Here is a 23,641-nt window from a genome sequence, read left to right as displayed (position 1 = left end):
GGTCCTCATTTCCTTTTCTTCCACATCCTTCTTTGCCATCCTTGCATTTGGATTTGTGGCCTTTATTCACCCTTCCCTCAGCCCCACAGCGCTTATCCGTACATATATGTAATTTACTTATAGTAATGTCTGTCTCCCTCTCTAGACTGTAAGCTCATTGTGGACAGGGAACATGTCTACCAACTCTGTTCTGTTTTACTCTCCCAAGCCCTTAGTACAGTGCTCGGCAGACAGTAAGTACGCAATCAATATGATTGGCCATTCTGTTATTATTATTAGTGGTGGTAGTATTACTAGTAGTAGATTTAGAGTAGATGGTCTGTTGATGGCTGTCCGTTTAATCCAGTTTCTTTCAACATGGATTCAGAAGTTCAATAACGGCAAGGCCTGCCTCTTCTCCAAGTTTGGTGGGGAAGGAGGAAAAAGAGGGAATATCAGAGAGAGGGGGAAAATAAGGAGAACGCTTGCATTTCATCACCAATGTGGATTTTTTTTTCTAACAGAAGAAGCAATTGGACTGAAAAAGAAAATGTAGGGAGATTGTAGTCTATAGGGACAATAAGTCATTGATGTTGTTGATTTGCTTATTGCACCGAGAGACTTTTAGAGAGTTGGCTTTTGGGTGTGATCGTCTCAGAGTTAGTTGATTTCTTCTGAATTCCCAATCTGTGTGGGCCCATTGTTGGGTAGGGACCATCTCTATATGTTGCCGATTTGTACTTCCCAGGCACTTAGTACAGTGCTCGGCACACAGTAAGCGCTCAATAAATACAATTGAATGAATGAAGGAATGAAGAAGCCAGAGGCAAGGCAAAATTTCCCCAAAGCAGCAGATATTTAAACTGTGTTTTTTCACTGTGGCTAAGGCATTACTATTAGTTGCACTGGGAGGAGAAGAAAAGAAAAGCATCTCCAGAATAGAGTGTAATCAGTGGCATTTATTGAATGTTTACTGTGCGCAGAACACTGTAGTAAGCACTCGAGAGAGTTGGTAGGCAGATTCTCTTCCCACAGTGAGCTTGCAGTCTAGAGGGGGAGACAGACATTAATATAAATGAATGATTTATAATTTATAGATGTGTACATAAGTGCTCTAATTGTAAGCAAATAGAATTTCAGAAAATGGGAGTGTTTTTCTGTAGGAAGAAAGATGAGAACTTGCTTACCATTACCAAGGCCTGTGACATCCCCATACTCTCTGCTCCTTTCTGACATCTTCCCCACTCTTCACATTTGGTTTTGGGGTTTTTCCCATCTTCCTCAGTAATTGAAGAATTGTAATCTCAATCGCCCTATTCCTTCAAGGCTAATATTCCCCATATTCACTCTATTATGGTGTGTTACCCTCTCCCGCCAATCCCATTTCTACCATTTTCCGAGACCATCTCCAAATGATGGTATTTTCATACAGCCTGAAGCACTGCAGTCCGGAGGAAGACTTACTGAAACTCAGACATGCTTATTCTTAAACATTCTGCCTCCGGAAGCAGAAGAAAAACCTTTTATTAAGTCAGAGCTTTATACATTACCAATTAAATGAATAGTTTCTTTTAATTAGGCAATGAATACAAACATGCATACATTCCCCTAATGTTTTGTAGAATCACAGGTATGGAAGGACCTTAGAAAGCATCAAATCCATCTAAGCTAAACTGTCTTGGACAGATGAGTACCCTTATGCCTTCCTGTGCTTGTTCTGGGATAGATTTTAATAATAAATTTTAGTAATTGCAAAGTTGGTTTTCAAACCCGATAAGCCTAAAAGCAATAACATGAGGCCAAGTTGCTAATAGACAATTCTTCATTGTCCGTGGTAATGGGTAGAATCAGGTGGAACGGTGTTAGTTTAAACTCCAAGGATGATCCTCAAGCTTCATTAAGTTCTAGACAGCCCATGGTTCAAAGCAGGGGCTTCACCGTCCTCAAGAAGCATTTTTTCCAGCCCCGCGGTTGCCTGCTGGGAGTGACCTTGGGCAAGTCACTTCTCGAGGCCTCAGTTTCCTCATCTGTAAAACGGAGATTAAATTTCCGTTATCCCTCCCTGCTAGACTGGGGGCCCCTGGTGGGACAGGGGCACTGCCCAGTATGATTATCTTGAATTTACCCTAATAAATTCAAGTACAGTGCTTGGCACCTAGTAAGTTCTTAACAGATACCACCATTATTATTATTATTTGCTTCAATCCCCTTATTCCCAACCTGAAACCAGAACTGCTCACTAATAGTCTGATAATTGGATGAGTTTGTTTCACCTCATGCTCCTAGGGGAATTTATGTGGTCTAACCCATGGCAGCCCAACTGGCCTTTTTTATTTTGAGTGCTTTATATGTATCAGGCACCGTACTAAGAGCTGGGGTACATAATAATAATAATAATAATAATGTTGGCATTTGTTAAGCACTTACTATGTGCAAAGCACTGTTCTAAGCGCTGGGGGTGATGCAAAGGGATCAGGTTGTCCCACATGGGGCTCACAGTCTTAATCCCCATTTTACAGATGAGGTAACTGAGGCTCAGAGAAGTTAAGTGACTTGCCCAAGGTCACACAGCAGACATGTGGCGGAGCTGGGATTCGAACCCCTGTCCTCTGACTCCAAAGCCCGGGCTCTTTCCACTGAGCCACGCTGCTTCTCTACATACAAGCTAATCCAGCTGGATACAGTCCAAGTCCCACATGGGGCTCACAGTCTTACTCCCCATTTTACAGATGAGATAACTGAGGCACAGAGAAGTAGAGTGACTTGCGTAGTACAGTGCTCTGCACACAGTAAGGGCTCAATAAATGCGACTGAACGAATGAAAGGTCACACTGCAGACAAGTGGTGGAGCCAGAATTAGAACCCAGGTCCTTAATAATAATAATGATGGTATTTGTTAAGCTCTCACTATGTAATAGGCACTGAGGTGGATATAAGCAGATTATTGTCCCATGTGGAGCTCACAGCCTCAGTCCCTGTTTTACAGTTGGGGTAACTGAGACACAGAGAAGTGAAACAACTTGCCCGAGGCCACACAGCAAAATGGCAGAGCCGGGATTAGAACCCAGGACTTTTGTGCACTTTCCACTATACCATGCTGCTTCCATGGTCCTTCTGACTCCTAAGCCTGTGCTCTGTTCGCTAGGCCACATTTCTAGCGTCCAGAAGCAGGGTGGCTCAGTGGAAAGAGCACTGGCTTTGGAGTCAGAGGTCATGGGTTCAAATCCTGGCTTCGCCAATTGTCAGCTGTGTGACTTTGGACAAGTCACTTAACTTCTCTGGGCCTCAGTTACCTCATCTGTAAAATGGGGATTAAGATTGTGAGCCCCCCGTGGGACAACCTGATCACCTTGTAACTTCCCCAGCGCTTAGAACAGTGCTTTGCACATAGTAAGCGCTTAATAAATGCCATTATTATTATTATTATTATTCCAGATCAGCTCTGGAGTGCAGGCACTGCCACAGCGGCCCAGGAACCATTCCAGGGCTAGGGGTCTAGAAGGCCTGGGCTGGCCCTGGGTCATTGCTATCCTGGTGAATAATAATAATAATAATGGCATTTATTAAGCGCTTACTATGTGCAAAGCAATGTTCTAAGCGCTGGGGAGGTTACAAGATGGTCAGGTTGTCCCACGGGGGGCTCACAGTCTTTATCCCCATTTTACAGATGAGGTAACTGAGGCCCAGAGAAGTGAAGTGACTTGCCCAAAGTCACACACCTGACAAGTGGCGGAGCGGGGATTTGAACCCATGACCTCTGACTCCAAAACCCGTGCTCTTTCCACTGAACCATGCTGCTTCTCTTCTCTGTCTCAGTTCATTATAATAATTAATATTATTGGTATGGAATTTGTTGAACGCTTACCGTGTGCCAAGCACTCTGTGAAAACACAGGAGTAGATTCCATGCAATCTAAAATGGGGGCTGAACAGGTATTTTATTCCCATCTAACAGATGATCTCGACCCAAAGAAGGGAAGTGACCCATCCAAAGTGACAAAGCTGGGATTAGAACCCAGGTCTTTTGACTCTGAACCTGGTACCTACTGAATGAAGCACAGGCCTGGAAGTCGGAAGGACTTGGGTTCTAATCCCGGCTCTGCCACTTGTCTGCTGTGTGACTTTGGGCAAGTCACTTAACTTCTCTGTGCCTCAGTGACCTCATCTGTAAAATGGGGATTAAGACTGTGAGCCCCACGTGGGGCAACCTTGATTACCTTGTATCCCCCCAGCGCTTAGAACAGTGCTTGGCATACAGTAAGCGCTTAACAAATACCAACATTATTATTATTATTATTATTATTATTATTATTATTATTCTCTGAGCCTTAGTTACCTCATCTGTAAAGTGAGGATTAAGATGTGAGCCCCATGTGGGACAGGGACTCTGTCTAACCCAATTTGCTTGTATCTACCCCAGAGCCTAGTACAGTGCCTGGCACATTGTAAGCATTGAAGAAATACCACAATTATTATTATTATTATCTTTCCACTAGACCACACTGCTTCTCCCAGTTTAGGGCTGTTCTTGATATTCAGTTCCACTCCAGGGGAGGCCCTGCCTGGGACCTCTGGATGCTCCCCATACGTAGCCTGGGGCCCTGGAACTGCCCTGCCTTCCTGAATTAGGAAACAAAACAAAAGACATCCATTTGCCATTTCAGAATAATGACTATGGATCAAAGGCAAGGTGCAGCGGCTTCCTTGTGCGGACAGGAGGGAAAGATAAGGACCTCCCAGTCTGGGATGATGAAAGCTGAGAGAGGGCCTGATTGAAATTTACAAAAACATGAAGCATGGACAGGGCAAATGCCCGATTGCTCATCATATCCCACCACACCAGGCCGTAGTGGTCCCCACTGAAGCTTGAAGTCCACATGTTTTGTTTTGTTGTCCGTCTCCCCTTTCTAGACTGTGAGCCCGTTGTTGGTTAAGGACCGTCTCTATACGTTGCCGACTTGTACTTCCCAAGCGCTTAGTACAGTGCTCTGCACACAGTAAGCACTCAATAAATATGATTGAATGAATGAATGAATGAACAGTCTTTGGAAACAGTTGTTCACCTAGTGAAATTCATTGCCCCAGGAAATGATGCAGGCAGAAGATATAAGTAGGAGCCCCAGCTAATCCAGAAATATAGATCAGAACGTATGGGAGATGTCTTACGTCGTCGAGTCATTTCTGACCCATAGCAACACCACGGGCACATCTCTTTCAGAACGCCCCGCTCTCCATCTGCAATCGTTCTGGTAGTGGATCCGTAGAGTTTTCTTGGTAAAAATATGGAAGTAGTTTACCATTGCCTCCTTCCTCTCAGTAAACTTGAGTCTCTACCCTTGACCCAATCCCATGCCGCTGCTGCCCAGCACGGTTGAGTTTTGACTTGTAGCAGATTGCCTTCCACTCGCTAGCCACTGGCCAAGCTAGGAATGGAATGGGTAGACCTCTGCTTGACTCTCCCTCCCATAGCCGAGACTGGTAGAGGACTGGAAACTCTCCAGGCGCGACCCTGAGAGGGGACTGGGAGATGTCACTAAACCCCAAAGCTGGTGACCTACCTGAGCTGTTTTGCTCCTCTCCTTTCCACTCTGCCATTCCCAGCTTTGTCCTGGGAAAGAGGATGGGATCAGTCGGCCTTTCTTTTTGCTTTGGGAACCACTTTGGGGGGCTTGAAGTACGCAAGCGTAACTCTGCCGAAGATGCTTTCTCAGCAGACGATAACCGCTCTGGCTTGGATGTGCTGCTGATCTAGCCATAGGTGAGAAAGGACACTCGAGCCTTGAGTGACACCTGGTAAACAGATGGGTCCAGGTGGAATGGTGGGCAACCATTAAATACAGTTATCACAGTATTAACTTCATCTTGTTAAGAGGCTCTTACTCAATTAAGAGGTCATACAGTCTTTGAACTAATGCAGGTTTCAGGAGAATGGTTTTATTTGGAATTAGAAGTTGATGAGGGAAAAGGAGGGACCGTTTAATCCCTCAACTCAGAATAGAAAAGCCCAGAGTGAAAAAGGGAAAAGAAAAAGGATTATTCCAGCCCCCAAAAATGATCTCAAGTTGGACATTTAGCTCGGGGAAATGCTAATAGCCCAGAAGTATGATAAGTGACCTGGATAGTAGTAAACTAAGTGTGAAGGGGGAATATGAGGAGCCCTTAGCTTCCGATGCAAATGAAATGATCAAGAGCTTCCTTCAGTGACTTCAAAGTAGGGATCCTTGGGAGGATCTTAGAATCCATTAGATTACCAGAGTGTCAATGGGACAATCTAAAGAGAGATGCTATGTTCCATTGAGAAGCAGCATGGCTTAGTGGAAAGAGCATGGGCTTGGGTGTCAGAGGTCATGGGTTCTAATCCCGGCTCCTCCACTTGTCAGCTGTGTGACTTTGGGCAAGTCACTTAACTTCTCTGTGCCTCAGTTACCTCTTCTGTAAAATGGGGATTAAGACTGTGAGCCCCACGTGGGACAACCTGATTACCTTGTATCTCCCCCAGCACTTAGAACAGTGCTTGGCACATAGTAAGCGCTTAACAAATATCATCATTGTTATCATTATGATTATTACTATATTGGGGCATGGGTAAGTGGGATTAATGGTAATAACACTGCCACTTTGGATTTATGTAGTCCCTGTTTCCTAGTGGACTAGAGAAAAGCAATAATAGAATACTATTATTGATTACTCAATGATAGAATACTATTATTGGCTATTATCATTGTAATAATTAATATTAATAAAAGTGTCTCCTGTTACCCCTATGAAATGCCCAAGTTCTGAAATTTCCATTCACTAAAAAGGAAAGTAGAGCACAGAGATGTTACGTGGACAAGATTCCAGGTCTCCTTGTTGCCTGGTTAGCATTTAACCTACCTATTCAATCACACCACCTCTACTTACTTAGAACAGTGCTTTGCACATAGTAAGTGCTTAATAAATGTCATTATTATTATTATTATCATCATTATTATTATTTCTTAGCACAAGTTGTCGACCTCCTTGGGGAACCAGGATGGAAGGGCAAGCATTGGAAGCACATGTTTATCCAGTGGTGTTATATGTGTGGAATTCATTGCCCCAGGAAGTTATTCTTGCAGAAAACATTAGCATTAACCCCAACTAATCCAGAAATGTCAATCAGAGTGTCCAAGTGGTGCTGCGAAACTCCAAAGCGCCAGGAGGACAAACTTACATCACGGAAGATTCTAGAAAGAGGATGTCCTTGACTGTTGAAACAGTAGAGGCAAAGGTTCCTGTGACAGTGATGGCAAAGACTGAACTTCATAGCAGCAAGCTAGGAGACTTGTCATTGAAAGCTGCTTCTCTCTTGCAGAACTGAATGTCGAATGGTGTGAGGTTTATTTGTACCATGATTTTGTAACTCAAAGGTTGAAAAAAATCTTTCTTCAGAAGCAGGAAGTTCAACAGGAAAATAAAAATCCATCAGTCCGATGGACCGCCGGATTATGGAAATAATCACTGTAGCAAGAACAGTGCATGGTACATAGTAAGCATTTAACAAATGCCATCATTATTGTTTAGTAAGTTTTTACTATGTGCCACAGTCTGAGGTAGAGAGAGAGAGTCCCCTCTTTACAAATACAGGAAACACAGCACAGAAAGGAGGTGAAATAGCTTGATAGTAGTGGTAATAGCCTGCGTTCTAATTCCGGCTCCACCATTTGTTTGCCGGCACTTCACTTCTCTGTGCCTCAGTTTCCTCATCTGTAAAATGGGGATTAAGATAGGGAGCCCTATGTGGGACAGAGACTGCATCCACCCCAATTATCTTGTATTTACCCCAGTGCTTAGAACAGCGCCTGGAATGTAGTAAGTGCTTAACAAATGCCATTATTATTATTATTATTATTATTATTATTATTTAGCATTTACTTAGTGGTGACCACGTGCAAAGCATTTTACTAGGCTCTGATAAAGGAATACATAGATGAGCTAGAGTTACGGTACTTGGCCCCAAGGGGATTGCACTCTAAGAATGAGAGCGTGGGGAGGGTGTCAGCAGAAGACACCTAAGGAAAGGTGATCAAAGCTACAACAGACACAGACGATGCTGGCCATTCATTCATTCAATCGTATTTATTGAGCGCTTACTGTGTACAGAGCACTGTATTAAGCATTCGATGAAAAGAGCAGCTGGATTTCAGTCTCCTCACAAACAAGACCAACAGTCCTGGAAGTCCCAGCTATGGCCACGCTGGTGACCTTCTCAACATCCTAAAAATTCAAATTATATGCCACAGATGGAGAAGTCATTCCTGGGCCTGAGTGGGAAACCATGGGAATTTTGGTGTCCAGGGTGAGGGACAGCACCCTTCCCGGGAACGGGGGGAGAATGGTGGAGCAGCTAACGTAGTTGCAGATAGTTGAGGCTTTCTTTGAGTCATGAAGTGAGCAGAACTGGGGCAAGAACCCAGATCTCCTAACAAACCAGCCAGAGATAAATTGCTTCACTTGAAGAGCCTGAAATTCACCAGATGAGTTTGGGATTTTTCTTTGGCTTTGATTTGTTTTGTGGCATTTGGTATGGTACTGTACTAAGCTCTGGGGTAGAAACAAGGTAATCAGTTTAGACACAGTCCATGTCCTACATGAGGCTCACAGTCTTAAACCCCATTCTACAGTTGAGGTAATTGAGGCAGAGGGAATAATAATAATAGTGGTACTTGGTAAGCGCTTACTGTTTGCCAGGCACTGTCCTAAGAACTGGGGTGGATACAAGCGAATCGGGTTAGACATAGCCCCTGTCCCACGTGGGGCTCACAGTCTTAATCCCCATTTTACAGTTGAGGTAACTGAGGCCCAGAGAAGTGAGGTGACTTGCCTGAGGTCACACAGCAGGCAAGTGGTAGAGCTGGGATTAGAACCCAGATCCTCTTACTCCTAGGCCCGTGCTCTTCCCACTAGGCCATGCTGCTTCTCAGTTAATAAGAATGATTTTGAGGGTTTAAAGGGAATTTAATTCAGAAATCCTATTACGGTTATCATGGTGGGGATAGAGCAATTCATTGAATTGCTATAACATGAGGAACTGAGTACGTCAGGCGTCACACCACAATGTGGCAAGTATTTAATAAGGGTGTTACCATTTGGGCTCATTGGATTTCACAACTTTAGAAGAAGGGGAATGTGTTCATAAAATTTTCCACGTTTAAGACATCGTGAGTGTGAGGAGTCTTGCTGTATGAGAATTTGGCAATTATCAGTTTTATGGATTCAGGTTTATGGCAGGATAATATAGGGCTGAGTGGAGGAGCAATGTGGCCTAGTGGAGAGAACATGGGTCTGAGAGTTAGAGGAGCTTGGTTCGAATCCCGGTCTGCCAGTTGCTTGCTGGGTGACCTTGGTCAAGTCACTTAACTTCTCTGTCTCGGTGTCCTCAACTGTAAAATGGGGATTTAATGCTCTTTCTCCCTGCTACATAGACTGTGAGCTCTATGTGGAAAAAATATTGCATCTGTCCTGACATACTTGTACCTACCCTGGTGATTTACACATAGTAAGCACTTAACAAATGCAATAATACTAATAATAATGATTATAATGATGATTATAATGGTAAAAAATGGCTCATGCACAAAACCAGCACCTTTAGGTCATCTTTTGATAATGTAAGTGTGGTGGAAGCAGCTTGGCCTAATGGCAAGAACTTCGGTCTAGAAGTTAGAGGACCTGGGTTCTAAACCCTGCTCTTCCACTTTCCTGCTGTGTCACCTTGGGCAAATCATTTAATTTCACTTTCCTCCAGTTTTCTCATCTCTAAATTGGGGATTCAGTACCTGTGCTCTCCCTTGCTTAGTCTGTGAACTTACTGCATGTGGAGTAGGGATTTTGTCCAACCTCAATATCTTGTTTCTGACCTATTGCTTAGTATAGTGCCTGGCACATATTAAACATTTAATGAATACCACAATTATAATTGTGATTATTATTATTATCATGCTAAACTCACCCCAGGTGCTTTTTTAAATATGAGCTTGGACATCAAAATGCAAGTTAAATATACGTTTGAAAGGTGAAGAGAAAGAAGAAAAGCATGAAATCTCTTCCATTACTTAGTAGAGAAGCAGTGTTTCTCAGTGGAAAGAGCTCGGGCTTGGGAATCAGAGGTCATAGGTTCTAATCCCGGCTCTGTCACTTGTCAGCTGTGTGACTTTGGGCATATCACTTTAGTTCTCTGCACCTCAGTTACCTCATCTGTAAAATGGGGATTAAGACTGTGAGCCCCACGTGGGACAACCTGATCACCTTGTATCCCCCCAGCGCTTAGAACAGTGCTTGGCATATAGTAAGCGCTCGGAGAAGCAGCGTGGCTCAGTGGAAAAGAGCATGGGCTTTGGAGTCAGAAGTCATGGGTTCAAATCCCTACTCTGCCAATTGTCAGCTGTGTGACTTTGGGCAAGTCACTCAACTTCTCTGTGCCTCAGTTCCCTCATCTGTAAAATGGAGATGAAGACTGCGAGCCCCCTGTGGGACAACCTGATTACCTTGTATCCTCCCCAGCTCTTAGAACAGTGCTTTGCACATAGTAAGTGCTTAATAAATGCCATAAAAAAAGAGCAAATGCCGTCATTATTATTATTATTATGTGTTGTATCTGCAGCATTGGAACCTGAAACCCTGCCCTCAAGAAGCTTATGTTCTAAGTGGAGGTAAGGGGGAGTGACACATAAGTGCTTAGTACAGTGCTTAGTACATAGTCAGCACTCAGTAAATACTATTGATGATGATGATGATGACAACCAAATGAGACTATGTAAGTGTTAGTCTATTAACTGAGTTTCTCTGTTGATCCTGATGTTGCGTGATGCATTTTTAAATTTAATGCTATTTAAGCTCTTATGTGCCAGGTACTGAACTAAGCACTAGGGTAGGCATAGGTTAATCAGGATGGAGACAGTCCCTGTCCCACTTGGGGCTCACAGTCTTAATCCCTGTTTTATTTATGAGGTAACCGAGGCACAGAGAAGCAAAGTGACTTGCCCAAGGTCACACAGCAGACAAGCGGCAGAGGCAGAGTAGAACCCCGTCCTCTATCCACCACGCCATGCTGCAACAGAATGGGGGTACGATCACAGGATGCATTTTTCACACCTCAGGTGGTGGTGTTGAGCTGAGCAGAAATGCCAGCAGGTTTGAGAAGGGTTTGGGTAAATTCATTCATTCAGTCGTAATTATTGAGTGCTCACTATCTGCAGAGCACTGTACTAAGTGCTTGGGAGAGGACAATGGAACAAGAAACAGACACATTCCCTGCCCATGAGTTTGCAGTCTAGAGGATGAGTTTATAGTCTAGATGAGGGGTACATAATATTAGAGAGAGCGTCAGAGTTGGAAAGAGAAAATGTTGAGGTGTTAGAAGGTGCTAGACCGTAAACTCCCTCTAGACTGTAATCTCTTTGCAGGCAGGGAACATGTCTATCAACCCTATTGTAGTGAACACTACCAAGTTCTTAGTACAATGCTCTGCACACAGTAAGCACTCAATAAATACAATTGACTGAAGGTTCAAGAAGGGTCATGATCACTTGATGGACAGTTGGTCTATGTAGGAGGTTATTGAGTGAAAAACGAGGGATGTATACCAGTGTGGCCAAGTGGAGTGAGTACGGGCCTGGACATCCAAGGACCAGGGTTCTAATCTTGACTCTGCACATGTATTCATTCAATCGTATTTATTGAGCCCTTACTGTGTGCAGAGCACTGTACTTAGCGCTTGGGAAGTACAAGTTGGCAACATATAGAGATGGTCCCTACCCAACAGCGGGCTCTTGGGCAAGTCACTTCACTTCTCTGTGCCTCAGTTTCCTCATCTATAAAGTGGGGATTCAACATCTGTTCCCTCCTCCTTTTAGACTGTGAGCCCCCTGTGGGTAGGGATAGGCTCCAACCTGATTATCTTTTATCTCAAACAATTCCACCTGCATCAAGGAAATGTAGCTTGAGATTGATGTGGATAATAACCTTAAATGTAAAGTTTTTTGTTGTTCTTCGTTTTTTGCTTTCAATATCGTTGTCAATGTCTGTGAAAAGCGGGAAGATGGTCTTTGTGAAAGTCTTTGAATGCCTCAGAAGAATCCTGGTGCATAGTTGTTAGAAAACTAGCCTAAGTCCAAGACCCCTTTGGAGGATGGTTATAAATGGCAGTCAGTGAAGAAGTTGGATTTTTTCAGGTATCCAGTACAAGTAGAGTTAAGGCTTTCTTTCAAAGGGATCATCAAATCTATACCACAAGACAAGTTGGGGCAGCCTTAGCCCAGATAAATAATGGCCCTATTTCCCGGCACCCTCTATGTAGGTAGCCTGCATGGAATTCAAAGGCTAGCATATTCTATGGGGCAAGTTAGATAGTAGGAATAAAAGGCTAACTCTGAATCCTAGTTCCTTCAGCAGGTTCACTAAGTACGATAAAGATTAGGGCTATCATGTAGCCTGCTGCAAGGCAAAAGTTGTTTGATAGCTGGGGAAAGGGATTTCTTTCAGGATAGAATAGTAATCATAATGGTGATTGTGCTATTTATTAACCGCTTCCAAACATTGTATTAAGCTTTGCAAGAGATATAAACTGATCAGGTCAGACATAGTCCCTGTCCCACATGGAGGTTTTATTAAGGAGTGGGGGAACAGGCATTTCATCCCCATTTTACAGATGAGGAAACTGATTGCTCTGCACACAGTAAGCGCTCAATAAATACGATTGATTGATTGATTGCCCGCCCGCCATCACACCGCGAGGCCTTGCTGCTCCCGGAAGGATCCTCTCCTCTGAGCGCCGCCATAGACGCCCGGGACTCCGTTCCCGAGAGGCCCGCCATCACACCGCGAGACGCCCGGGACTCCGTTCCCGAGAGGCCCGCCCGCCATCACACCGCGCGGCCTTGCTGCTCCCGGAAGGTTCCTCTCCTCAAAGCGCGCCTCCATAGACGCCCGGGACTCCGTTCCCGAGAGGCCCGCCCGCCCGCCCCCATCACACCGCGCGGCCTTGCCGCTCCCGGAAGGCTCCTCTCCTCAGAGCGCCGCCATTGACGCCCGGGACTCTGTTCCCGAGAGGCCCGGCCGCCCGCCCTCCCGCCATCTCAGCGCCCCCACGGACGCCCACCCTGCATCCACCCCCCCCCCCCACTTCGGAGGCCTTCCGTAAAGTGCCCCTCATCCCCCCCCCCTTCCCGGTCCGGTCCTGACTGACTCTCCCCCGCCCCCAGGTAAAAAGCCCTTGTTAGCACCTTGTTAGCACCATGTTAGCACCATGTTACAGGTTACATTAACGACAACCTCATTCACACCTCCTCAGCCCTCCCATGCTAGTTGACTGTTCGCTCCCCTCCCCAGGTATCTCTGCTCCCTGACCCCCCTTAACTGGCCCACCCTACTCCAGCTCTTAATAGTTTGTATCTGCTCTCTGTGGCATCATTGTCTGCCAATTCTATTATTGCCATAGCATATTGATTGCTCAACTACACCCTGTGACGCCATCGCCTACTTTTATCATTGCTACTGTTTTATTGCTTCTGCATCTCAATTGTTAACCCCCCGCGGTACTGTCACTCGCCCTGCTGACCTCACCATGAACTTTCAGTTCCCTTGCTCCCAACTGCCATTCCCATTCCTCACCTTCCCCTTCCCCTCTCCCACCCAGCTGTTTCCCTCCCTCTCACCCACCAAGACCGCTCCCCCTCAACCCCTACCAAGGATTCCTCTGTACCAGCGCAGGTCCTCCGCTTCTCCCTCCCGGCCCCCCTCCTCCCCTTCTCCCCGCCCCCACCCCATCCCAGTTCTCCTTTCCCATCGCCACGCCCCTTCCCACTCTCCCCGCCCAGGCCCCCGCCAACTCATCCCAATCCAAACCCTCCCCACCCCTCGCACCCTTCCCCCTCCCTCCCCTCCCTCGACAGCTGATGCCAAGTGTGGCCTCTGGAACCCCCCGCTCCGTTTTAAGTAAGATCCCTTTCATCCTGGACCTTTTCCTTTCCAGTTCTCTACTCCTCCTCGCCCTAACTGAAACATGGCTGTCGCCGGACGACACGGTCTCTTCTGCTGCTCTCTGCAGTGCAGGCCTCTTCTTCTCCCACTCCCCCAGACTCACCGGAAAAGGAGGAGGTGTCGGTTTCCTTCTCGCCCCCCAATGTCGCTTTCGCACTATCCCTCCTCCCCCTTCCCTTTCCTTCCCTTCCTTTGAAGCCCACATTATTCGCCTCTACCACCCCCTCCAGATTCTTGTAGCCGTCATCTACCGCCCTCCGGGCCCCACTTCCAACTTCTTTAACGACTTTGACCCCTTCCTCACATTCCTTCTCTCCTTCTCCATGCCCACTCTGATCCTCGGAGACTTCAATATCCACATGGATATCCCTAACGACTCCTCTGCCTCCCGCCTTCTATCTCTACTTGACGCTGCCAACCTCTTCCTCCACCCCACCTCACCCACTCACCAACTTGGTCATACCCTCGACCTCATCATCTCCTACCGCTGCACTGTGTCCACCCTCACCAACTCTGTGATCCCTCTCTCTGATCATAATCTTCTCACCTGCCTCCTCACTCACACACCTTTCCCCCGTAAATCCGTATTACTCCCTCACAGAGATCTCCGCTCTCTGGACCCCACCCATCTTTCGGAGCGCCTCACACCCCACCTCGCCGCCCTCTCCTCTCTACCCAGTCTTGATGATCAGATTACTGCTCTCAACTCTACCCTTTCTACTCAGCTAGACTCGCTCGCTCCCCCTTTCCCTTCGCCGCTCTCGTACCACTAACCCACAGCCCTGGATCACTGCCACTGTCCGCCTCCTTCGCTCTTATGCTCGAGCTGCCGAACGCTGCTGGCGAAAGTCTAAACACCATGCCAACCTCGTTCACTTCAAGTTTATCCTTTCCTGCCTTAACTCAGCCCTCTCTTCTGCCAGACAAAACTATTTCTCCTCCCTTATTGACACCCATGCCCATCACCCCCGCCAGCTCTTCCGTACAGTCAACTCCCTTCTCAGGCCCCCGGTTCCTCCCCCTCCTCCTTCCCTCACCCCCAACGATCTGGCCTCCTACTTCATCAACAAAATTAAATCCATCAGGTCCGACCTCCCCAAAGTCTCTTCCCCCCTTTCTCCAACCCCCCGGCTCTCAACACTCTCTGCTACTCTCCCATCCTTCCCAGCGGTATCCTCAGAGGAACTCTCCTCTCTCCTCTCAAGTGCTACTCCGGCCACCTGTGCTTCTGACCCCATTCCCTCTCATCTTATGAAATCTCTCGCTCCATCCCTTCTCCCCTCCTTAACTTCCATCTTCAACCGCTCACTCTCCACTGGTTCCTTCCCCTCTGCCTTCAAACATGCCCATGTCTCTCCCATCCTAAAAAAACCCTCTCTTGACCCCACCTCACCTTCTAGTTATCGTCCCATATCCCTCCTACCATTCCTTTCCAAACTCCTTGAACGAGTTGTCTACACGCGCTGCCTAGAATTCCTCAACAACAACTCTCTCCTCGACCCCCCTCCAGTCTGGCTTCCGTCCCCTTCATTCCACGGAAACTGCGCTCTCAAAGGTCACCAATGACCTCCTGCTTGCCAAATCCAACGGCTCATACTCTGTCCTAATCCTCCTCGACCTCTCAGCTGCCTTTGACACTGTGGACCACCCCCTTCTCCTCCACACGTTATCTGACCTTGGCTTCACAGACTCCGTCCTCTCCTGGTTCTCCTCTTATCTCTCCGGTCGTTCTTTCTCAGTCTCTTTTGCAGGCTCCTCCTCCCCCTCCCATCCTCTTACGGTGGGGGTTCCCCAAGGTTCAGTGCTTGGTCCCCTTCTGTTCTCAATATACACTCACTCCCTTGGTGACCTCATTCGCTCCCACGGCTTCAAGTATCATATCTACGCTGATGACACCCAGATCTACATCTCTGCCCCTGCTCTCTCCCCCTCCCTCCAGGCTCGCATCTCCTCCTGCCTTCAGGACATCTCCATCTGGATGTCTGCCCGCCACCTAAAGCTCAACATGTCGAAGACTGAGCTCCTTGTCTTCCCTCCCAAACCTTGTCCTCTCCCTGACTTTCCCATCTCTGTTGACGGCACTACCATCCTTCCCGTCTCACAAGCCCGCAACCTTGGTGTCATCCTCGACTCTGCTCTCTCATTCACCCCTCACATCCAAGCCGTCACCAAAACCTGCCGGTCTCAGCTCCGCAACATTGCCAAGATCCGCCCTTTCCTCTCCATCCAAACTGCTACCCTGCTTATTCAAGCTCTCATCCTATCCCGTCTGGACTACTGCACTAGCCTTCTCTCTGATCTCCCATCCTCGTGTCTCTCTCCACTTCAATCCATACTTCATGCTGCTGCCCGGATTATCTTTGTCCAGAAACGCTCTGGACATATTACTCCCCTCCTTAAAAACCTCCAATGGCTACCGATCAATCTGCGCATCAGGCAGAAACTCCTCACCCTGGGCTTCAAGGCTGTCCATCACCTCGCCCCCTCCTACCTCACCTCCCTTCTCTCCTTCTACTGCCCAGCCCGCACCCTCCGCTCCTCCACCACTAATCTCCTCACTGTACCTCGCTCTCGCCTGTCCCGCCATCGACCCCCGGCCCACGTCATCCCCCGGGCCTGGAATGCCCTCCCTCTGCTCATCCGCCAAGCTAGCTCTCTTCCTCCCTTCAAGGCCCTGCTGAGAGCTCACCTCCTCCAGGAGGCCTTCCCAGACTGAGCCCCTTCTTTCCTCTCCCCCCCCGTCCCCCTCTCCATCCCCCCGTCTTACCTCCTTCCCTTCCCCACAGCACCTGTATATATGTATATATGGTTGTACATATTTATTACTCTATTTATTTATTTATTTATTTATTTATTTATTTTACTTGTACATTTCTATCCTACTTATTTTATTTTATTGGTATGTTTGGTTCTGTTGTCTGTCTCCCCCTTTTAGACTGTGAGCCCACTGTTGGGTAGGGACTGTCTCTATGTGATGCCAATTTGTACTTCCCAAGCGCTTAGTACAGTGCTCTGCACATAGTAAGCGCTCAATAAATACGATTGATTGATTGATTGATCTCACAGTAAGCAGTGGCAGAGCTGGGATTAGAACCCAGGACCTCTGACCCAGGCTTGGGTTCTTCTCATTGGGCCATACTATATACAGTTAATTGTGTTACAGTGCTTAACATCTTCCCCTGATTTGTCTAGTAGAGCTTAGTGTTTCCTGTCACATTGACCTGAATCGCAAGGAGCATCTTCAGATGGGCACATAAACTGAATCCAGTGAGGATTGAGCAGTTTTCACAGCTGCTTTTTCCAACCTCTGCCCGCTGCCTCGCTTAGGAAGAGCAGGGACCCAGGGTGAGGAAGGGTGAAAAGACCAAAGAACAAATATATACGCAGTCAGTTCTCCTACAATGTGAGTGTTACGTTCTTAGTGAGCATTGCCCTAAGGGAAAATTATTCACCACCTCTGGGATCAGCTCTTCCAACAGCGTATCATATTTTTTTTATAATATTTCATTCATTCATTCAATCGTATTTATCGAGTGCTTACTGTGTGCAGAGCACTGTACTAAGCGCTTGGGAAGTACAAGTTGGCAATATTTAAGTGCTAACTATGTGCCAGGCACTGAACTAAGAGCTGAGGTTCGTGCAATGTTGGATACAGTCCATGTCCCATGTGGGTCTCATGGTCTTAATCCCCATTTTACAGATGAGGTAACTGAGGCCCAGAGAGGTGAAGTGACTTTGCCCAAGGACACACAGCAGACAAGAGGCAGAGTTGGGATTGATTTAGAACCCGGGTCCTTCTGATTCCCAGGCCCTTGCCCTTTCCACTAGGCCACGCTGCTTCTCATCCCAATAGAAGTGCACTGTGGGATGAGCATTCTCTAATCCTTTACCAGTGTTCCAGCTAAAATGCTGAGTGAAAATCTGGGTTATGGTAAGACAGCATGTATGGATGTTCCTGCTGCTGCTGTGTCCTTGTGTCTACGCACATTTGAAAAAAAATTGGAGGCTCAAGCCTTCTGGTCCCCTCATTTTTCAGCGCCGATTAGGTTCAGGTACAGGAATAGCTGTAATAATAATGATGGTATTTATTAAGTGCTTACCATGTGCTAGGCGCTTCAGGAGATAGAAGATCATCAGAGCGCGGTACTTGCCCTTCGTGGGGCTCAAGTCCCAAGACAGCAGAGACTAGGTGTTTTATCCTCATATTATAGAGGAGAAAACCGAAACGCAGAGAAGTCAAGTGACTTGTGTAAGGTCACACAGCAAGCAGATGATAGAGCTGGACCTCTAATCCAGGTCTCCTATCTCCCAGGTGCCTGAACTTTCTACTAGGTTACACTGTCTCCTTCGTAGGGTTGGGTTGCTAAATTCTGGCACCTGCAGTTCTCCTATCCAGTTCTTGCTATTTCTAGGCAGGATACCTAAGGAAATGGCTTATTTCATTGTTCTGATCTATAAATACAGTCTTAATATTCTCAAGGCTCAAGGTTGCTGGAGATGTATCCCCAATGTGGCGTAGATAGATAGTTAATAATAATAATGATCAGTCAATCAATCAATCAATCAATCGTATTTATTGAGCGCTTACTGTGTGCAGAGCACTGTACTAAGCGCTTGGGAAGTACAAGTTGGCAACATATAGAGACAGTCCCTACCCAACAGTGGGCTCACAGTCTAAAAGGGGGAGACAGAGAACAAAACCAAACATACTAACAAAATAAAATAAATAGAATAGATATGTACAAGTAAAATAGAGTAATAAATATGTACAAACATATATACATATATACAGGTGCTGTGGGGAAGGGAAGGAGGTAAGATGGGGGGATGGAGAGGGGGACTAGGGGGAGAGGAAGGAAGGGGCTCAGTCTGGGAAGGCCTCCTGGAGGAGGTGATGATGATGGCATTTGTTAAGCACTTACTCTGTGTCGAACACTGTTCTAAGCACTGGGGTAGATATAAGCTATCCAGGTTGGACACAGTCCCTGTCCCACTTGGAACTCTCAGTCTTAATCCCCATTTTACAGATGAGGGAACTGAGGCACAGAGAAGTGAAGTGGTTTGCCCAATATCATACAGCAGACTGGAGCCGGGATTAGAACCCAGGTCCTTCTGACCCCTAGGTCCGTGCTCTCTCCACTAGGCCATGCTACTTCTGTACATACATAGACTGTGAGCCCACTGTTGGGTAGGGACTGTCTCTATTTGTTGCCAACTTGTACTTCCCAAGCGCTTAGTACAGTGCTCTGCACACAGTAAGCGCTCAATAAATGTGATTGATTGATTGATTGATACATCCACGCATACAAGTACACACACAAAGGAAACAGCATGGTCAAGTGGATAGAGCTTTGCCCTGGGAGTTAGGACCTGGGTTCTGATATCAGCTCCTCCCACTTGTCTGCTGTGAGACCTTGGGCAAGTAACTTGACTTCGCTGTGCCTCAGTCCCCACACCTGCAGAATTGGGATTCAATACCTGTACCCCCTTTTAATACCGACACATGCAAGCATTCCTTGGAGCAACAAAAGTATTGTTGGGTTGAGCATTTTAGAATACGATCTGTAGTTATTTTTCTTTATTAGGTCTCCACAACTGTTCAGACATCTAGGTCTAAATTTCCTTCCTTTCCCTTTATTCATCCTAAAATAGCGCGTGTCACCCCAGTGGAACTAATTGCTGCAGGTGAGTTATACTTGGGTCATCCAAACAGTTCTGGCATAGCGGTAGTAGCATTCCTCCCTACCCAATTCCAAATTTTGCCACTCCAAACAAAACCAGAGGACCCTTCATAAGGAATTTGCAACTGGTGGTTCAGGCCTGTTGACTACGCAAGTCTTTTTCTGGCACGTTCAAAAATCCAGAGTGAAGAAGACAGCTCTACTTTCCTTCTGGGATAGTGAAATGAGTTATCTTATGCATTTCTGCTGTTCAGCAAAATGGTTTTGGATATCCTTGGGCAAAACCACACAGAGCGTGCCAAGATAGAGAGTGTTGCCTAATCGCAATTAATGCCTTTTCACTAAACCAGGCGTTGGAATTAACAGGTTGAAAAGATATCATGGATTAGCAAGAAACACAGGCTGAGGAGGAACTGTATTCATTTTGTTTGTGTTTGCATTCATTATTTTTTTTTTTTTTTGGTTTGTTTTGTTTAGTGTTTTGAGGCTTACAAGTAAAACTGGATTTGAAACTAAATTCTGTCATCATCTAAGGTTTTTTTGAGGTCTCCCAATATCTCTGGGGACCAAATAATGGCAGCTTGAAGCTGCAGAGAAACAGTAATTAGGGCAAACCATAGTGCTGTGCCATGATTGAGGAAAATGTGAGAAAGGAGAGAGAAAAAAATGCAACAGACAGGCTCGTACAGCTTGTTACTAGGAAACCACATCAGCACTAAATACGGCGTGCTAATTGGCTATCCTGTTACTGCCAGGGTACCAGCCTGGGCCTGCCACACAGCTGTTTCTGCTCTTTCTGGTTGCTAGGTAACTGCATCATTTTTTTCCCCTTTGTATTCTGGAGGCTAATTGGCTACTTCTGCTACTGGTATTGCTGCTGGGTACCAGTTTGGGCCTGCTGTTCAGCTTTTCTCTCTAGGGACTTGAGGAGGAGGAGGGGAAGAGGGAAGAAGGAAAGATATGTCTGCAATTAATGGAGCATAAGTGCAAATTCTACACAATGTCTGGCACCTGCGTCCCCCAGTCCTGTTTTCTAAACTAAATCCTTCGTTTTGGAAGATGTGTTAGAAGCCTCTCCCTTCTCGGCTTTGCTTTAAGGATTTACTTAAAAGAAAATTATGATTTTGAAGGCTTTATTATGCAAATTACAAATCTCACCTACCTGGCTGAAAGTCAGGGCACTATTGACTCGGCGAATTCATGTTCGATTATTTGTGCTAATGGAATATGTACAGCTGATAAAAATAGCTAATCCAGAGACAAAACAGCATCTTTAATGTTTCAAAGGGTCGCTCCTTTATCTTGTAAGTCTGTTTGGTGACTGTTCTTTGTTATGCAAGAGTCTGAGAGGAAACTAAGTGGAATGAAAGCAGATAGAGTTCGTGCATTTCACACGATGGGTTTAACCTTTTTTTCTTCCTCCCCCAGCTATGGTTTAAGTAACCTCTTTGCCTTATGAGCAGGCAGGGGGACAGAGGGTATAGGTGCAAATCTGCAAACACCATTGCCCTCCACTCTAGACAGATTATTTTCCAGAGGAATTGGCAACGATGGCTGAGCCTGAGGAATTTGGACCATGCTATCTCCTCCTTTTCAAAAGCAGCATGGCTTAGTGGCAAGAGCCCAGGTTTAGGAGTCAGAGGACATGGGTTCGAATTCCAACTCCACCACTTAACAGCTGTGTGACTTTGAGCAAGTCACTTCACTTCTCTGTGCCTCAGTTCCCTCATCTGCAAAATAGGGATTAAATCTGTGAGTCTCCGTGGGACAACCTGATTACCTTGTATCTACCCCAGTGCTTAGAACAGTGCTTGGCACATAGTAAGTGCTTAACAAATGCCATTATTGTTATTATTATTAGTAATAATAATAAAAATGCATTTCTAGGCTGGTCTCCCAGCAGTGGCTTTTTGCAGTCTACTCCTATGGAGTGGGGAGAGCTGAAAAGTAGCCATCACCTCAGAGGGAGACCCCCATTAATAATGATGGTATTAGTGAACCCCTTATTAGGTGTCAAACTCTGTTCTAAGTGCTGAGGTGGATACAAGCAAATCAGGTTGCACGCAGTCCCTGACCCACATGGGGCTCACAATCTTAATCCAGTTTTACAGCTGATGTCACAGAGGCACAGAGAAGTGAAGCGATATGCCCACAGCAGACACATGGTGAAACCGGGATTAGAACCCAGGTCCTTCTGAATCCCATTAGGCGTGCTGCTTCCCATGCTGTTGTTGCACCAGTACTGTCAGGTTTTTAATTCTAAATTCATCATCACACACCTTGCCAAAGCTGTTTCTTTATAGTTTCTTTTTAGTCCTAGCAAAATGAAGAACTGTAAGCCAAACAAAGCTACACTTCATTTCAGTCGAAAAAGAAAAGTGTGGGGTAACTCCATTTCTCTCCACACCTTTCATTGTTTGAGAGGATTATTATTCCATTTCTTAGACAGTGGTGACACTTATTGAAGCAGCAGGATGCAAGGACCTGTAAAAGCAGCAGAAAGTGAGGGGGAATGTGTGGAATGAGTTTCGCATTGGCTCCTAAGAAACTCCACAGAAATTGGCTCCTTAGAAAAAGTAGCTTTAGCCTCCTGGGAATGAGTCCATTAGAGCTGTGGCTTTAGGGAAGTTGAAATAGACTGAGTGATATGCAAGGAAGCTCTGCAAATATGCTCAGTGTCACTCAGGGTTTAAATTGAAATCTTAGGAACCTGTTTTCCAGATCAAGATGTCTAATCGACTCAGTTGGCACCTAGCCACTCCCTGAAATTCACCGTGAGAAATTCAGGTGCTGTCCTTTTTCGAGGGAAAGGAAGGAAACAACTCACTTCTATTTTGGATTAAAGGGCATTAAGGTACTTGAGAAGTGCTCAAACCAAGCACGGATTTTGGGGGAAAAAAATCCTCCAGATATATGATCAGTCAATAAATAGTATTCATTGAGTGCTGGCTATGTGTGCTGTTGTAAGCACTCACTGTGGGCAGAACACTGTACTGAATGCTTGGGAGAGTCCAGTACAGTTGAGTTGGTTGGCAAGTTCCCTGCCCTCAAGGAGCTAGCCATCTAGTGGGAGCTTTGAAAGGGAACAGTAATTATGGTTTTAGTATGTGTATGTGCTCAATGGTGCATTTAGTGCTGAGGTAGATATACACGATAACTGGGTCACACACATTCCCTGCCCCATATAGAGCTCATGGTTTTTAAAGAGGAGTGAAAAGAAACAATTACCAGGTGTCGAGAGAGAGGAACTCAAATCCACAGCGAGCAATTTCAAAAATAACTTGAGCGAATCTGCTGCTTCCTCCACATCTCTTTAATGGCTGACTTGCCTCTGTGAAGTCTCCATTCTTTCACCAAGAAAAAGCATCAGAAATGAAAATCTCCATCCTTCACCTGAAAAGTTGTAGGCTTATTCTGGTTTCTGGTTTCTTTTTTCCAGTGTATCTGTCATTATCAAACAGTGACATTTTCCAGTTGAAATGGCATAATACTCAAAAAGAGTAAGTAGAAGCAGCATGGCTCAGTGGAAAGAGCACAGGTTTGAGAGTCAGAGGACCTGGGTTCTAATCCCCTCTGCCAATCACTTGCTGTGTGACCTTGCGCAAGTCACTTACTTCCCTGTACCTCAGTTACCTCATCTGGAAAATGGGGATTAAATCCTCCTACCTCCAATTTAAACTGTGATCCCCATGTGGGAAAGGGACTGTATTCCAAGTAATAGGGTTATTCTTCACTGACCCCATCCTCTTGTCATTTCTCGATAGGTTTCCCTGCCCTCTCTCATCGTTCCTAGGAAAATCAGCCAAACAAACACCCGACAACCACAAAATCTTTGCTGACTTTTTTTGTTGAACTAATTAACTGAGGTCTTTAGGCACCTGATGTTAACCTGGGTTGTTCCTTTTAGGGGTGGATAGGTTAGGACAATTGTCTACATCTCCCACAGCCCCTGCGGTGAGGAATCTGAACTATAAATAAGCA

The 23,641-nt window shown here is 45.9% G+C and overlaps 1 protein-coding gene and 1 non-coding gene across 3 annotated transcripts in view; one reads left to right on the top strand and one right to left on the bottom strand.

Moving 5' to 3' along the window:
* KLF7 (Kruppel like factor 7) overlaps positions 1 to 23,641 on the top strand; it is a 136,967-nt gene that overhangs the window by 66,784 nt on the left and 46,542 nt on the right. The gene's annotated exons all lie outside the window — the stretch shown is intronic.
* LOC119931261 lies at positions 5,360 to 5,497 on the bottom strand. Its single transcript, XR_005452111.1, has one exon. It is a non-coding gene; the product is annotated as a small nucleolar RNA SNORA7 (small nucleolar RNA).

Source organism: Tachyglossus aculeatus, chromosome 7, assembly GCF_015852505.1.
Source record: "Tachyglossus aculeatus isolate mTacAcu1 chromosome 7, mTacAcu1.pri, whole genome shotgun sequence".
Lineage (NCBI taxonomy): Eukaryota > Metazoa > Chordata > Mammalia > Monotremata > Tachyglossidae > Tachyglossus > Tachyglossus aculeatus.
The sequence above is the reverse complement of the archived record's forward strand: the minus strand, read 5'-3'. Positions and strand labels throughout refer to the sequence as shown.